Source organism: Humulus lupulus, chromosome 5, assembly GCF_963169125.1.
Source record: "Humulus lupulus chromosome 5, drHumLupu1.1, whole genome shotgun sequence".
NCBI lineage: Eukaryota > Viridiplantae > Streptophyta > Magnoliopsida > Rosales > Cannabaceae > Humulus > Humulus lupulus.
Window position 1 is genome coordinate 59,506,353 of NC_084797.1, and position 18,393 is coordinate 59,524,745.

Consider the following 18,393-nt stretch of genomic DNA (forward strand, 5'->3'; position numbering starts at 1 on the left):
AACCCTAGAAAGCTTCTTACTTCAGATGCGTTCTTTGGTCTGGGCCAATCCTTCACGGCCTCTACCTTTGATGGGTCTACTGCAACTCCATCTTTCGATATAATGTGCCCGAGGAACGCCACTTGCGAAAGCCAAAACTCGCATTTCTTGAACTTGGCATAGAGTTGATGTTCCTTCAATCGCATCAAGATCACCCTCAAATGTTCCTCGTGCTCTACTTCATCCTTGGAGTATACTAAGATATCGTTGATGAACACAACAACGAATTTATCTAAGTAATCCTTGAAGACCCTATTCATTAAGTCCATAAACGCGGCTGGTGCGTTAGTAAGACCAAAGGACATAACCAGGAACTCGTAATGTCCATAACGGGTCCTAAAGGCTTTCTTAGGAATATCTTCTCCCTTTACCTTGAGCTGATGATACCCGGACCGTAAATCGATCTTTGAAAATACAGTTGCACCTCGGAGTTGATCAAACAAGTCGTCGATCCGAGGTAGCAGGTACTTGTTCTTAATCGTTACCTTGTTCAGCTCACGATAGTCTATACACATCCGCATACTTCCGTCCTTCTTCTTCACGAATAGCACCGGAGCTCCCCATGGCGAATGGCTTGGCCTAATAAAACCCAAGTCTAGGAGTTCTTGTAGCTGCGTCTTTAACTCCTTGAGTTCCGTAGGTGCCATCCGATATGGTGCCTTAGAGATAGGCTCGGTTCCTGGTACTAATTCTATCGTGAAGTCTATTTCCCGAGTTGGCGGCAATCCTGGCAAGTCATCGGGAAATACCTCTGGGAATTCTTGTATAATACGGACGTCTCCACTCTTAATTGGTGTCTCTTTTTCCACATTTATGACGCTGGCTAAGAATGCTTGACATCTTTTCTCCATCATTCTTTGAGCTTTGAGAGATGATACTAACAGGGTGCGTAATCCTGAAGCTTGTCCCATGAAGCATAGTTTCTGGCCGTCAGGAGTCTCGAACATCACCTTCTTGCGTTTTCAGTCGATGGTTGCGCCATACCGTGCTAGCCAATCCATGCCTAATATCACGTCAAAGTCTTTGATCACCAGTTCTATTAGGTCTCCTTCTAGTTCTATGTTCTCAATCTTGATCGGTACGCCTCGTACTATCCGTGATGATAGAACTACTTTGCCTGAAGGCAACTCGGTTACAAACCTTGTTCTAAATCTTTCACAAGGTTCGTCTAGTCTTTCTATCATTCCTAATGAGATATACGAATGAGTGGCTCCTGAATCAAACAATACAGAGCATAATTTATTGAGGATAGAAACCTGACCTGTGACCACCTTATTGCTAGCATCAACCTCTCCTTGGGTTAAAGCAAAAACCCTAGCAGGAACCATCTTGTCGTCCTTCTTCCCTTCTGGCTTTCGCTGAGGACAATCTCTTTTACGATGCCCTTCCTGACCACAGTTAAAACATTCCTTCGTGTTTGCGCAACATTCTCCAGGATGCTTCTTCTGACACTTAGCACATGGCGGGTATTCCACGTAGCCTGGCCTATTTCCCCCATTATTTGTTCGTGCCCTTTTATCGCTGTCAGATTGCTTGTTGTCAAGATGCCTTCTCTTCTGACCGTTACCGTTGTTGCCTGACTGATTGTTGCCATTATAGTTGCTATTTCGACTGGTCTGAGGTTGACTCTGCTGTCTAGGTTCAGGCTTACCGGCTTCCTCTTTACTTACATTAGCCTTCAACCTTTCTACTTGTATTGCCATTTCAAGAACGTCGGCATACATAGTATTTCCCGAGTTTACTAACTTAACCCCCATCTCGATCTTTGGTTGAAGTCCTCTAACAAATTTGTTCACCCTCAGAAAATCGGTTGGAACCATCTTAGATGCGAACTTAGCTAAGCGATCGAACTGGCGAGCATACTCTGCCACCGATAAATTTCCTTGCTTCAAGTTGGCAAACTCCTCAACTCTTGAAGAGATTACATCCGAATTGTAGTACTTCTTGTGGAAAAGCTCCACAAATCGAGTCCATGTCATGGTGGCAACATCATGCGATTGTTGGACCAAGTCCCACCATATCCTAGCATCCTTCTTGAGCAATGACGAGATGCAAGTTATGCGGTCCGCATTACTGAGATTCATGTGCGTCAGAATCGGCTCCACATTCCTTAGCCACTCTTCTGCCTCAAAGGGGTCTGTAGTCCCTTCGAAGTTTGGAGCGTGTTGTTTCCGGAACCTCTCATACACTGACTCCATATTCGGTACTGGATATGGCGCGTAGTTCGCCACTGGCCATCCCCCATATGGACCAACTTGTTGGGGTGCTGGGGCCATTTGTTGTGGCTGCGGCGAAGGCTGAGGCTAAGTCTGCGCCTGTTGACGTTGTTGCTGCAAAAGTTCCTCGACTTGTTGTCGCAGTCTGGCAATCTCCGCAGTGTTGTCAGCTTGTGGTGCCGACGCGTTGCGGCTAGTAGTAGCACGCACTCCCCTTCTGCAAACTGGAGGGGCATCATTGTTCGCTGGAACAGCGTTGGAGGCGTTTCCATTGGTGCGTGCAGATCTTCGAAGCGACATCGTAGCAGAGTTCTAACAGTTGAAAGAAACATGTTAGAACTTTACCTAATAGTCTCTAAGGCAAAAACTTATTCTAAAACAAACATATCTCGGACCTATTTATTATGACTTCTTATGAAAAAGTATATAAGTCTTTATTATTATTATAGTGGGTTTCTATACTTAGAAAAACAAGTCATCTTTATTTTCTAAGTCTATTTCTAATCATCTTATATGACTTAATTCTCAGGCTCGAAACTCATCTTTGTTCCAACGTTAACCATATTGAGGGAGGGCTGGGATCAGTAAAATCGTTCCCACTACTATGGCCCCCTAACTCTCAATAAGGAAACTTGGTTCATTGATTTGTATCCACCCTCACCGAACTTATTCATTATTCATTTTATTTAGTATTTATTATGATTGCAAAAATAAAATCAAACTCATACATGATAATAAAATAACATGATATTAATTTGGAAAAAAAAAGTTTTTCACTTATTACAATCATAAAATAAATAAATAAATAAAACAAACAATGAAAAACTAACTATTCTAAAAATCAGGATCTTCTACATCCGATCCTTCATCTAGCATGTCATCATCTAGTTCCTCATAATCATCATTGTCATGTGCATCAAAATGTCCTCTAGGAAGGTTTGTAAAAATCCTATGTTTTTGCTCCCTTGTAAATTGAAATTCAGATTTTGCAGTGAACCTAACTAAGAGGAAGTAATATCGCATTGCTACTGGCAGTTCGTCTTCATCATCCATTGTTTCCCATATTTCCTCTAAGGCTGCTATTACAGGATGAAAATCTTTAAATAGTCTAATTATTAATACATATTGTTCCGTTGCTCTCATCATTATATGCTTAGATTCTTGAAGGTGACCTATTTCTTTGTGGAACAAAAGCAGTCTTCGAGTGATTCTTTCTAGTGCTCCTACGGTGTTTCTTGGTTCCCTTATTCTTTTTAAAGCCGTAATGGCTAGGATATCCTCATTGCTTAATGCTCTGTTCATACTTAATCTGAAAATATAAACACTAAAATTGTTAGCTATACACATAAGCAAAATAACTATAACTTAAATACTTACTTGGCGGTCAGATTCGAAGCTTTGAGTGTGTGTATCGAGGAGAACTTCATGCGAAGGAACCGTTGGCTCTGATACCAACTGTAATGACCCAACTACTCTAGACTTTTGGACCATTAACGAAAACTATACATAAACACTAATTCTTAATAACACTTACAAGTGATAAGATCATAACTTTATTAAAACTTGAAAAAAACAAAGGTCAAACTTACATAAAATTTAAGTTAGGATATAGGATCCCATTGTTTTAAAATCAAAACATGACATAATGATAATTAAAAAGCGATTACATAATAAAATGCGGAAAAATACATATAAAAACCATAAGAAACAAAAAACTACATCCTCGAATCGAAACTCTCGGCTCTTTGAATCCATTCTGCCTCAATACACATTCCCCAAGAATCCACGAACCTTTCCCGCCACTATAGCTATTTTCCTGCACATATAAACAAAAAGGAGTGAGCCTAATGCCCAGCAAGGAAAATATAACACAAAGTCCATATACATAAATTTCATAAGAAACATAAAACATATCATAACACTTATGTCACATACATACTATAATGGCCATTATTACTTGGGGTCCCATAAACTAAGCAAGTCATATGCCCATTAGATTAGTAGGGTCTTGCTAGCTAAGAAAGTCGTATGCCCATAATCTATTTGGGGCTTGTTAGTCATATAGGTCATATGCCCAAGTCTACAATCATACTTAACATAACATATTACATAACATAAAATCATAAGATAACATATAAAAGCATATAACACAAATCCTATCCTATTTTCCTTACCAAAATAACCGGGATATGAGAACTGATTTGGGACCTTGGAACACTCCTAAAAACCATTTATAATAGGGTGAGTATATTGAAGAAAAGGGGATGAAAGTGATGAGGGAACTATACTATCAAAATATACTTACCAAAAACCTTGTGCTCAAGAACCTAGATTTCCTAACCAAGAATAGGAATAAGGTTAGAATATGAGTAGAATACTATGAGAACTTTAAAGAAAATAATACATAAATGGACTAGAGTTTGGGATACCTTGAGTACTTCTATGACCAATCTACACCTTGAACCGAAATGTGAATAGAACCTTACTTCCCAAGTGTTTGGTAAGCTTATAGTGATCAAGCTTATGATTCCCAACCCAAGTGTTTACACTCTCACACTAACCTAGCAACTTCTAGCCTCTGAACTTAGAGTAATAGATGAATAAATGGCTGGGTACTAGGTCCTATTTATAGAGTTTAGGAATGAAAAGATCTTCATTTAACTTGAATAAAAATAATGGCTTTTTAAGTGAAAATAATTTGAATTATCGTTCAGCAGAGGCTGAAGACTCGTTCAGAAAGGTGTTGGACTTATCAAGAGGTTGAAGGTTTGAATGGAGAACGTTTTTGAAAACTTTCAAAATATGCTGAGAGAGGCGATATATCGCCCCTTGTAGGCAATATATTGCCTGGGCCAGTATGCCCGAGGCAATCGTGCAACGTTTCGTGTTTTTCGTATCTTCGTGCTGCGATATATCGCCTCCTATAGCTGCGATATATCGGCATACGCTGAATATTTAAACACGAAATTACACATTTTTAGCTTAATTTAAATTGAGTAAACAACCTTGACTAAGCCTTCTAACGTTTTCAAAGCTGCTGACTGACCCTAGGGTATTCAAATTTTAACCTTAATAGATTTATTCCCCAAAAATACTTAATCATTATTAAATATACACATGACATGTGCTATTATCTTATTGGGTCTTATCTAAACCTTTTAATATAATAAATATTACCCTCAATATCAGTCATATTAATCAAACCTTAGGTTAAAATTAATATTCTTAAACTATAGGTTAAACTTATAAAATCTACAAGTGTTACTATGAGTGTCCAAATAAATCCCGGTCTGAACCAAAAATCCACAGTCATAAAGATAATACTATTATTACTATTATACTACTATCTAACTTAGCTAAGTAAAGTTCTTGGACTCTACAGGTCAGGAAGATCAAGACGTGTGCTTTCAGAACACTGGATAGGAAGATCGTTGATTTTATACAAAAAGATTCAATGACACTTGATAGGCTACAGGAGGTAATCCCTAATCTGTTTTGTATGTGATTTAATATTTATATATGTGTATGATTCTGGCAGGTATTAATAATTACTAAAAAGGGACCATATATTCCACTGTGTACCTCTGATTTGATCATTTAATACCAACATCTCAATCGGTGTGTACCTCGACTCTGCTCCTATCAATCGCTTGCTAATGTAGTTGACCGAATTCTGCACTTCGTCTTCCTCTCGTATTAGAGTAGCGTTGTCAGCATGCTCCTTAAAAGATCCTCCCCATCTATCGATTTTGAGAGGACCAGAGGTTGAGCCAAGTGTTCCTTTATTGCTTGAAAGGCCTTCTCACACTCCTCTATCCATTCAAAGTTCTTGCTCCCTCTAAGTAAGTTAAAAAATGGGACACATTTGTCCATAGATTTGGAAATAAACCTACTTAGAGCAACAAGTTGCTCGGTCAAACTTTGTACATCCTTTGTTCTGGTCAGCGACTTCATTTATAACAACACATTGATCATCTCAGGATCGGCCTCTATCACGCATGAGTTGACGATAAACCCAAGAATCTTTCCAAAACATACTCCAAACGAACACTTTAGAGGGTTTAGCTTCACGCGATACTTTCTAAGTATGGAAAAGCACTCTCCTAGGTCTCATACATGCCCCACAACTTCTTTCGACTCGATCAACATCTCATCAACACCTCCATGTTCTTGCTGATCAGGTAACATGTTATTTACTAAACACTGGTAGGTGGCACCCACATTCTTCAAGTCAAATTGCATAACCTTGTAAGAGTATCATCCCATATCTGTCTAGAAGCTGGTATGATCCTCGTCGGGAGGGTACATGCTTAAGTAGTTGTACGCAGAATACGCATCCATGAAAGATATAATCTCATCACCAGAGGCTCCATCAACCAGTTGGTCTATCCTAGGCAGGGGGAAACAGTCCTTAGGGCAAGCTTTGTTTAGATCAATGAAGTCCACGCATGTTCTCCACTTCTCGTTAGGTTTGGGTACCAACACGGGGTTAGCAATGCATGATGGGTAGTAAGCTTCTCTAATGAATCCATTTTCCTTTAGGCGCTCAACTTCTTCCTTCAATGCATTCGATCGCTCCTTATTGAGCAGCCTTCTCTTCAGCTGCACCGCTGGGTAGTTTTCATCCATGTTGAGCACGTGGCTGATCACAGTTGGTGAAATACAAGCCATATCTTTATGAGACAAGGCAAAGACGTCCTGATTCTTTCGCAAGAATTCTACCAGCTGTTCTCTCACCTCCACCTTTAAAATTTTCCCAACTTTGATTACTCTGGTTGGGTAGTTTTCATCTATTGGCACCTCGTCTAAATCTTCGACAGGCCCCATTCAACTATCCAAATCCCCAAAGTGAGGATCAATATCCAGTACTTCTGATGACTCACTAGTCTCGTGCTGTAGTGTCTGGGCATATCTCTATTAGGATTTATGCTGTAAAAACATGTAAAGACATTTTATTGATTTAGATAAAAGTAAAATTTTAGTATATTTGAATGTTATAATTATTGTTTGAATAATTTATATAAATATCAAGAAAATTCCATATTCATTTATGAGGATATGATCTTGTATTAGTACGAGAGAATTACAATCATATACAATGAATAAAATAGTCAGTACCATATTAAAGTAAGGAATCTTTAATGAATGGTTACTAAGATAGTTTACTAATCATATGGGATACAAGTAGTCTAGATTCGGATTACTGATGTGGATAGACATCTTGGTGAAGGTACAATATATAATAGAGATTATATATGACAAGATCCATATGAATTATCTATCATTATAAACTTACCGTTTGCCATAAAAATTTAATTCTTATCATAATAGATGATCATTTGTATATTAGTCTAAATCCTGAGTAGTCATGAACTCTTGTTTGTGCTTATTGGATCTTTTGATTCACTCGTTAAGGTTTCTTAGTATAATGAGGCTAGTGACTTTTGTTTTAGAGATTCAATATCATGAATGGCTGGGAACATGATTTACAATAATGGAATCCATACTTTCCTAATAGATCGAATATTGGTTCCATTAAGGGTTAATTCTGGAACTGGATAGTTATTGAGTTCAAATTTATAATTTAATTATGGATTAAATTTTCGCTAGTGAATTAATGGTACTTAAGGATCAAGAGATAATTAGAAGGGTAAAATAGTAATTTTTACCAGCTCTAATTAACGAACCAATATATGGAGGACAAAACTACAATTATTGATTATATTAATGGACTACAAGAGAAAACTCTGTAAATATAATTATACAAATACTTTGAGTCCAATTCCATAGTTATAGTGGAGTAACATAGAATTAATAATAATATGATTTATTGGAGCCTCGTATTATAGGTCCATGGTCCCCAGGTCACCTTTGTCCTACACTATCAAGGGTAAGAATGTCATAAGGAATATTTGTAGAGAGAAAGACTAAATTAAATTGTAAAGGAATTAATTTTCCGAGGCAAGGAAATAATTATGTGATAATTATTAGCAATTGATTAATTGGGAATTAATTAATTATTTAACTATAAAGTTTTCATTATGAAAAACTTTATGTTAAAATAAATATTAGTCATGTTTGGATTAATATAGAGAGAGATTGATAATTATCTTATTGTAAGTTATTTATTTATTTAATTAAAAATGATATTTTAAGATAAAGTTATTTTGAATTAATTAATATTTATTTTGGGATAAATATATTATCTTAAATATTACTTAATTAATTAAATGAGAAAATCAGGGAGACTCACTATGTTGCTCACGCCTACTAGGGATATTTTCTATCCTTGGGATTTGAATTTTGAATTTCAAATTCATTTGTTTATATAATTATTCTTTTTAAATATGATATAAATTAAATAATTAAAGTAATGTAACTGATCAGTTTTATTTTAAATAAAATAAAGATGAATTAAATTAGTTAATTATCTTTATAAACCTGAAATTCTAGAATTTTATATAGCCTCTCTCTTCTCAAATCTCTCTAGTTCACATGTGCTGAACACATCTTGAGAGTTATAAATCAACCTTTGAATCATACGTGCCCACACACGTCCTTGTATGTTTGAGGATTGACTTGGAAGGCTAAGATGTGAGCTTTCAAAAATGATAAGAAGATTGTTCATTTATACGAAAAGATTAAAGGACACTTGATGGACTATGAGAGGTAATCTTTATTCGTTTTAAGTGTTATTTAATATATCTATCTATGTATGATCCTAGCCAATATTAATAAATTTTTAAAAAGATCCTATTCATCTGTGTTTTCTTATTTTTCTCATTTAATACCAACAATTTGTTAATATGTATATTGAGTGGATGGATATTTTTTGATGTATGGTTGAATGATGGATCATTAATTATATGATGCTATTGGGTTAGGAATTTGAATTTTATTCTTCTAGATTTTGTGTAAGCCATAAAGGGCATATGGTTTTTTGTATTTTTATTTTTGAAATTTGAATCTAAAAAATTCTGTACAAAAGAAGAAAAATAGGACCCGAGCCTCAAGATAGCTGCACGCATTCAAGGCCAAAACCCTTGCACCCAGATGCATGTGCTAGCCACAGGCCTGAGCCCCTGCGCGCTCGTGCACCTGCCCAGTTGACACACACTCCTTGCTCTTGGCTACCTGATATGCGTGTGCCCCATGCACCTGGCCACTTGAAGTGTGTGCGTCCTAAGAGCCAGTCGAGCCGAGCGCACCCTGTGCCTAAGTGCCATGCTGAGCCCCTTGTGGCTCACCCTCCATGCCGTCGACCCTATCCTTAGGGCACCACCAACAAAATCCCAATTTTTGTGTTGATTATCTTTTATTTAATTAATTTTTTAAATTGTTTGAATTTACAAAAATTAATTATCTTATTATAGTGTTGTTTGGTAACGCTTAAAAAAATAGTTTTTTATTTAATTAATTCAAAATTTGACAATTAAACATAAAATGTGTTTGCTAACTCTATTTTTATTTATTATTTTTTTAAATTTTAATTAAAATTTGAAAATAGAATTTTTTTCACTTTCAATATTTTTTTAAACAGTTTTCAATTTTTCATTTCTTTATTTTCTTCTCTTCTTCAAATGAACACCTCATATTGTTAAACAAAAAATAAAAATAAAAGTTATCAAATGCGTTTATTATTTTTTGTTTTTAAAAACAAAAATAAAAAATAATTACTAAACATATTTTTATTTTTTAAAAATAAAGAAACAAAAATAAAATAATATTTCTATTTTTGTGTTTAAAAAATTCAAAAACAAAAATTTTACCAAACGGGCCCTATATTTTTCTTAGAAAAATAAAATATCTTGTAATTGGTTAAGATCATATCTTAAGTTTAAAGAATTATTTGAATTTTATTCTTTTAATTATTTAAATTCAATCAAATTAAAAAGAGGACAAAAATGGTTATTTAATTAAAAATTAGTTTTAATTAAATAAATTAATTAGAAAATTAGTTTCTAATTAATTATTTGGGCCTAATAAATTCATAAGAATTATAAAGATGGGCCAATAAGAGAAGAGAAGCAACCTTGAAGTCTTGCAAACAAATATAGGACATTTTATAAATTTATTTCTATTTTATCAAAGGGCTGTAAATTTAGAAATACCTAATAGTATTAGGTTCATCATTTATTGTTTATTTATTTATTGTTTCTATTTAAATAAATGTTAATTAATGTTTGATTGATAACATGATCATGCATTAGTCAATTACATGCCATTCATGAAACCATACACAATTTTCGATTAATCATGCATATTTTAGAAACATGATTATCTAGGATCGTCCTAAGTGTTTATATGAATTGTTTTGAAGAAATCAATTGCATGTAAACTGCTAAGTCTTAAATTAGTTAAAACTTGGTAAATCACACCATAATAAAGACAATAATTTTTATAGGCTTTTAAGTTAACCAACTTTATTTAAAAAGTATTTTAGTAAAGTGAGATGAATGTGATGGGTAATTATCTAGATCACATTAATTGTAGAAACAAACTCTTTTATAATTAAATGTATTTTTTAATTAATTACATTCATATGGTTATTAATAAACTAGTAATTAAGTTTTTGCAGTGGATGATTGTATCTTGACAAAACTAGCAGTACTTAAAAAGATAGGAAAGAGTGATATATTTTAGGCTTGACCGACCCTAAGGCGACACTCTCTAAGTTAAGTCACGAATTTTGAAATAATGGGTTACACTTGCAAATATGCAATTAAGCTTTTGCGGTGGATGATTGTATTTTGACCAAATCAGCGGTACTTTATTTTTCAAAGAGAAAATACGAGTTTTTTTTAAGTTTTAAATAATAAATATAGGATGATCTTATAAGCCATCTAAATTTATCTTGGTCGATCCTAAGGCGACACATTATTTGTTAGGTAGTTTTATCGTGGAATAGTAAATGCTAAGTTTATGTGTTTTAATTGTTAAGTTAATGCATCATATTTACTTTCCAAAAAATTGATATTTTTCAAATAGTAATATTATTGTATTTAATTTCTTTTAGTAATGTCGAACGGTGGGAATTCAATTACTGCTTTACTTTCTTTTGAAAAACTTAATGGTGGTAATTTTATAAGGTGGAAATCGAATTTGAATTTAATGTTAATCTGTGAGAACAATAATTTTTTCCTAAGTGAAGAATGTCTTGAAGAGCCCGCTACCAATGCTCCGAAGAATATTCAGGACAAATATTGTAATGCCCTACTAATCCATGATCGTTACACTGTGCTTAAAAATAGTGCTTAACTCGTTAAGCGAGTCATTTGGACTTAAACATGCAATTAAAGTTAATTCAAGGATTATGTATTAAAATTTTTGGCCAAAAGAGTAATATTGTTCATTAAAAAGTTTATGTATACACATGGGATCCCACAAGAGAGTTTATAAGTTGTTACAACCGTAAACAAGGTACAAAATGGCCGACCTAGGTGACAAAATCAACCAAAACCCTGGATTTCCAAAAGAAGTCTAAACTATGGCGGTCGAGCAAGCCACATATGTACACGTTGCCACCGAAGATCTCTAACTCATGGCTGGTCCATGTTTGTTTTTCCCTTACTTTCACCACGAAGCACCCGTGAGCCATAACTCAGCAAGAAAACCAAAACAAATAAGACAGATATCCAAATAGACATTAACATGCACTGTATACTTTATAACAACAATAGGTTCACATATATTTTCCAATCAATATACGACTCACATCGAGTAGATGGATATAGCACCCCCACAATGGCCCCGCCACTATAGCAGATATCGTACACCTGTAATGGCCCTGCCACTACGATCTACATTATGCATGCAATGTCGATAACAACCGAGTGACCATGATCACAATCAATCACTACAAACATTTATAACAACACTGGTTTATACAAAGTTGAGATTTAACTTTAAACACATTCATGACACTGTCATCACCATGTTTGTATTAAAAGAGCAAATCAGAGATACGCAACGGGGAATGCACCTTTTTTTAATAATTATTAATAACAGCCAAGATCATACACAAATATATATAAATATATTAAATCACATACAATCAGATTAGAGATTACTTCTTGTAGCCTATCAAGTGTCATCAAATCTTTTTGTATAAAATCAACAATCTTTCTATCCAAGTTCACAATGATTACTAACGGATGCACCAAAATTATAGATTTAGGTATTATTACTGCCAAAATAAAATATTTGGGTATTAAAGTTTAACTTTTGAAAATATTTTATTATTATCGCCGCCAATATCCCTAATTATAATATTCAAATATAATAAAATTATTCTTTTTATTTAATTCAATAAAATGTCTTTACATGCTTTTAGGGCATTAATCTTAACAATCTCTCACTTTCCCTCAAAGCAAGTGATGCATATCTCTTAATCCCATGTTGCATACATGACCCATAAACCATTTTGCAGGAAATGTCTTGGTAAATGGGTCAGCCATGTTTTGTTCCAATGCTATCTTCATAACAGTCACATCATCGCAGTGTACAATCTCTCTAACTAGATGGTATTTCCTTTCTATATGCTTTCCTCTCTTGTGGCTTCTTGGTTCCTTGGAGTTAGCTATTGCTCCACTGTTGTCACAATATAGGATTAGTGGCTTATCCATATTTCGAACTACTTATAGATCAGTGTAGAACTTTCTCAACCAAACTGCCCCCTTAGCCACTTCACAAGCCGCTATGTATTCGACTTCCATGGTTGAATTTGCTATGTTGGATTGTTTAGTACTCCTTCAGACCACATCTCCTCCACCAAGAGTGAACACTGACCTAGACATTGATTTACAATTGTCTTTATCTGATTGGAAATTAGAATCAGTGTATCCAGTAGGGTTCAACTAACCCTTGATTATACAAGCATATAATCTCTCATTCTCCTAAGATACTTGAGAATGTGCTTTACTTCAATCTAGTATTCCTAACCAGGGTTTGATTGATAACAACTCACAATCCCTACTGAATAGCATATGTCGGGTGTAGTACACAACATGGCATACATTAGAATCCCAACTGCTGAAGCATAGGGATACTTTCTCATATCCTCTTCCTCTTGAGGTGTCATAGGACACTGCTCCTTGGAGAGAGTAATTCCATGTATGGTTGGTAACCAACCTTTCTTGGAATTTTCCATAGAGAATCTTTCAAGCACCTTATCAATATAATTAGCATGAGAAAGTGCTAAGAACTTGTTCTTTTTATCCCCTATAATTTGGATTCCCATAACATAGCTCGCCTCGCCCAAATCTTTCATTTGGAACTTTTCGGCTAACCAATTCTTCACAATTGAAAATGTCTCTACATTGTTTCCAACGAAGAGAATTTCATCCATGTAAAGAACTAGGAAAACCACTACTTTTCCTTTGATGTCTTGTACACACATGCTTCTTCGACATTTAGTTTGAAGCCATATGTTTTAATTGTTTTATCAAAGGTGATATTCCAAGATCTACATGCTTGCTTTAATCCATAAATGGATTTAAGCAAATTACACACTTTTTGATCTTCCCCATTCTTCATGAACCCTTCTGGTTGTACCATATAGATACTTTGATTAAGATAGTCATTCAAAAAAGTTGTCTTAACATCCATTTTCCTTGTCTCATAGTCATAGGTGGAAGCGATTGATAAGAGGATGCGAATGGATTTAAGCATGGCCACAGGAGAAAATGTTTCTTCATAATCAACACCTTCTATCTGAATGTAGCCTTTGGCTACTAGCTTTGCTTTGAAAGTCTCCACTTTCCCATCGACACCTATCTTCCTTTTGTATATCCATTTTCACCCAATGGGTCTGACATCTTCAGGTGGATCTACAAGTTCCCAAACAGAATTGGAATACATAGATTCCATTTCTTAGTTCATGGCTTCTTGTGATTTCTCCTTTTCAGGATTATCCATTGCCTCTTTAAATGTTAATGGATCATCCTTGTTTGTATTAGAAACAAAGACATGTGCCTCATGATCGTAGCGAACAGGTTGTCTCACAATCCTCCCACTGCGATGTTGCACCTGAGTTTCTTTTCCATGAATAATGGTTTCCTCAGTTTATCGTTTGTCATTTAATGTTGAAGATGAAGTTGATAGAATCTTATCAACTGTGAGTTCCTCCAAAACTACTTTGCTCCGAGGTTTATAGTTATTCATATAGTCGTGTTCAAGGAAGATCGCATTTGTTGAAACAAATACCTTTTGGTCATTGGGACTATAGAATTAACTGCCTTTTGTTTTTGGAGCGTAGCCCACAAAAATGCACACTATAGACCTTGAATCACGTTTCCCTGATTTAGGTCTAAGAATATTTGCAGGACAACCCCAAATGCGGAAATGGTGCAAACTAGGTTTGTTTCCATTCCACAGTTCCAGTGGCGTTTTGCTTATGGTCTTAGATGGGACTACATTAAAAATGTAAGTTGTCGTTTCAAGTGCATATCCCCAGAATGAGAGAGGAAGTGAAGAGTAGCTTAACATAGATCTAACCATGTCTAAAAAAATTCCTATTTCTTCTTTCATAAACACCATTTTGCTATGGCATTCCTGATGCTGTGAGTTGGGATAGAATACCAAGCTCCAGCAAGAAATCTTTGAATTCTAAATCCAAATATTCTCAAAATCGATTAGATCGAAGCATATTAAGAGTCTTACCTAATTGCTTCTCAGCCTCAACTTTGAATTCTTGAAACTTACCAAAGGATTCAACTTTCCTAAGCATTAAGTAAGTGTGACCATATCTTGAGTAATTGTCAAAAAAAATGACGAAGTAATCCTACCCACCTCTTGCTTGTACATTTATTGGAACATAGACATAACTGTGTACAAGCTCCAAAGGTTCTTTAGATCTATTGTCTTTTGTTGAGAAAAGACGTTTGGTGATTTTACCTTCTAGACAAGATTCACAAATTGGAAGAGTTCCAACTCTTAGTTCTCTCAAAGGTCCTTCTTTTGTTAACCAATTTATCCTATCTAAACTTACACGACCAAGTATAAGATGCCAAAGATATGTGTCATCCTCATTTGAAACTTTTTTTCTTTTGTTTCCTTGTAGTTTTGCTACTTTAAATAATTCTGAGTTATTAAGTGTTTGTTTAATTTTCATGAAAGCATTTTTATAGCCCAAATATTCAATTGCATGTCTAAAGAAAAAATTAAGAACAATCAAATTATAAATAAAATATTCTAAAGTTAATACATGCAATAAAATTCTAAATACTAAAAGAAACATACTAAGACATTGTTTAAACAACAATAAAGTTTTATTTTAATAATAACTAAATAATTTTCAAATAAAAAGACTTTCTTCAACGCTTTCTTGAACTAGACGCTTTCTCTCTCTTCCTCTTTCCCTTTTTGTCTCCATCTGCAAGTTCCTCTTGATTGATCAAGTGTCTGTAAAGAAGAATATTAATATGTTTAGTGGGTTCCAAATAAAAGTTTCATAATGTTATATGTTATAATCTATTATTAAGTCTAAAGTATAGGTAAATCATATCTACCTTTTTCGTGATTGCGGTCTTGTCTGTATATCCTCATAGACAACATCCCACATATCACGAGCATATTCAATGTGTCCGAACTTTTTCCTTAGCTTTTCTACCATGGAACTAAGAATGTAAAATCTTTCCATGTGATTTGATCTCATCCAATCAACATATTTTTCATGTTCCTCTTTGCTTGCATCCCATGATGGTACAGGAGGAGGTTGTTTCTCATTATAGACATGTTTAAGTTTTTTAGCCAGAAAAACAAACAAAGTTGAATTTATCCATCCTCCTTCATCTTTTTTCAGTTAGTTTCACTTTACTTATATGATCATCAATCATTTGATGCATCACCGGGCACATAATAGGAAAATAATTAAGTGGCAACATATTATGGTTGAAAATAAATAAAATACAATAATATTACTATTTGAAAAAATATCAATTATTCAGAAAGTAAATATGATGCATGAATGCAACAATTAAAACACATAAATATACATTTACTTTTCCACGATAAAACTACCAAACAAATAAAGTGTCGCCTTAGGGTCGGTCAAGTTAAATTTTGATAGCTTATATGTAGCATCTCAGAAATTTTACTTAGCTAGATAGTAGCAGTAGCAGCTTGGTCTTTTAGTTTTCATGGTTATTGGTTCGTGCCGAGATTTAGTTGGAAACTCATAGAGGTAGTTATGCATTTTATAAGTTTAGCCTATAGTTTAGAAATATTAATTTTAACATAAGTTTTGATTAATATAGCTGGTCCTAGAAATGATATTGGAATAACCTAAGGTTTAATTAGAATATTTAAGAACGTGACACTTGTCACATGGATGTTTATTAAGGATTTTAGATGAATAAATTAATTAAGGATAAACATAGGAAGTCTAGAACCTTCCCTCAGTTTCTAGGATCATGTTTTTACCCAGTCAAAGTGGTTTAAACAAATTCAAGTGTGCTGAAAGTGTGCAAAAACTTGTTTGATATATCAGCCTATGTCGATATATCGCAGCTATAGGGGCCGATATATCGCCTATGATTGATATGGAAAACACATCTACTACGCACGAATGAAACCGCAGAGGCTCAAGAATATGGGGCAGGCGATATATCACCTATGGGGGGCGATATATCGGCTCCCTTATGAATTTTTGAAAATTCATGGAATCGGATCTAGAAACAGCCCTCAACAACTTGGACTTGCTCTTGAATGTTTTTGACCGAGATCTGGGCATCTGTTGAGCATAAAATTAAATTTCTATTCAATTATTTATTCATTTTAAAAAGAGTTAGTTTCACTCCTTGAACTCTATAAATAGGACCTTTCACTCAGCCATTTGCTTCATCATTCAAGCATTTTTCAGAGCCTCCAAGCTGCTAAGTTCGTTCTAGAGAGAAACACTAGGGTTTTTGGGTTAAAAGCTTTCAAATATATGCTTTTCTAAACACTTAGGAGGTAAAGTGTAATTTCAGTATTGAGGTGTAGATCGAAGTTCTAATCTATCTAAGGTATTTTTATCCTCGGGTTTAGTTCATTATAGTTCCTCTTATTCTTTTCATTTTCTTCAAATCCTAACTCGTTGTAATGACTTTTGGTTAGGTGTTCGATTTCTTTAAAATTGAAGGTTTATCGTAAGTCTTATTCCGATGGTTTAGATCTTCTCTTCATCTTCTTTTCTCTAGAGGACTTATGGTTTCTTGATGTTTGGTTTTAGGAGTTTCCGATCCCACATTTGTCTCCAATATCCTGGATTTGGTAAGGAAAATTAGGTAGTTTAGTTTATGACCTAAATATGTTTTGTATGTCCTAACATTTTAGGTACAATAAAGGGGTAAGTGTGTCTGGACCTAAGGTGTCCAATGATGTATGACAGACTTATGTCTGGTAGGCTCGGTTGCCAAAAAATTTCTGATGGACCTAAGTTGATGTCCGGTGTATGAAGGACTATTGTCCGGGGCTTAATTGCCACCGCTGTATAAGCACTTATCTTTTTATTATATCTGACTTGTTATTATGACCTATGGCCTATTGTTATGATTATGACTTATGAACTATAACATAGATTTTGATTTATGATTATGACTTAGGCTATGATATGACCTAGCATTTTATGATGTATAAATAAGTTTTATTATGACTCTTGTGAATTTATGATATGTTTGATTATATGATTATATGACTAATTCTTATTTGTATTTTCCTTACTTGGCTTAGAAGCTCACCCCTTATGATGTTGTTATTTCAGGCAATCAAAGATAGAAAGGCCGATGGCGAGTGGGACCTAGGAGCTTCGTGATGTACTCGTGGGGACCATATAGTCGAGGAAGATCAAGCGAGCATATTTTTTTAAAGCATGTTTCTTTTAATGTTTTATTTAAATGTTGCTCATTTTAATATGTTAAAGACAGTTCTTTTATTTTTGTAAAACTATGGATCCATTTATTTATTTTTATGTTTTCATTCAATAAAAGAGCAATATTTATGATTATGATCCAATGTTGTGTTCTCGATACTTTATGAGAAATTAGGGCATTACATTATAAGACAATCTTATCTTTATAATTTAAAACTAAAAAAAAAACTCTTTATTTTCTCTTTTAAAAATAAAGTACTGCTGGTTGGTCAAGATGCAATTATCCAT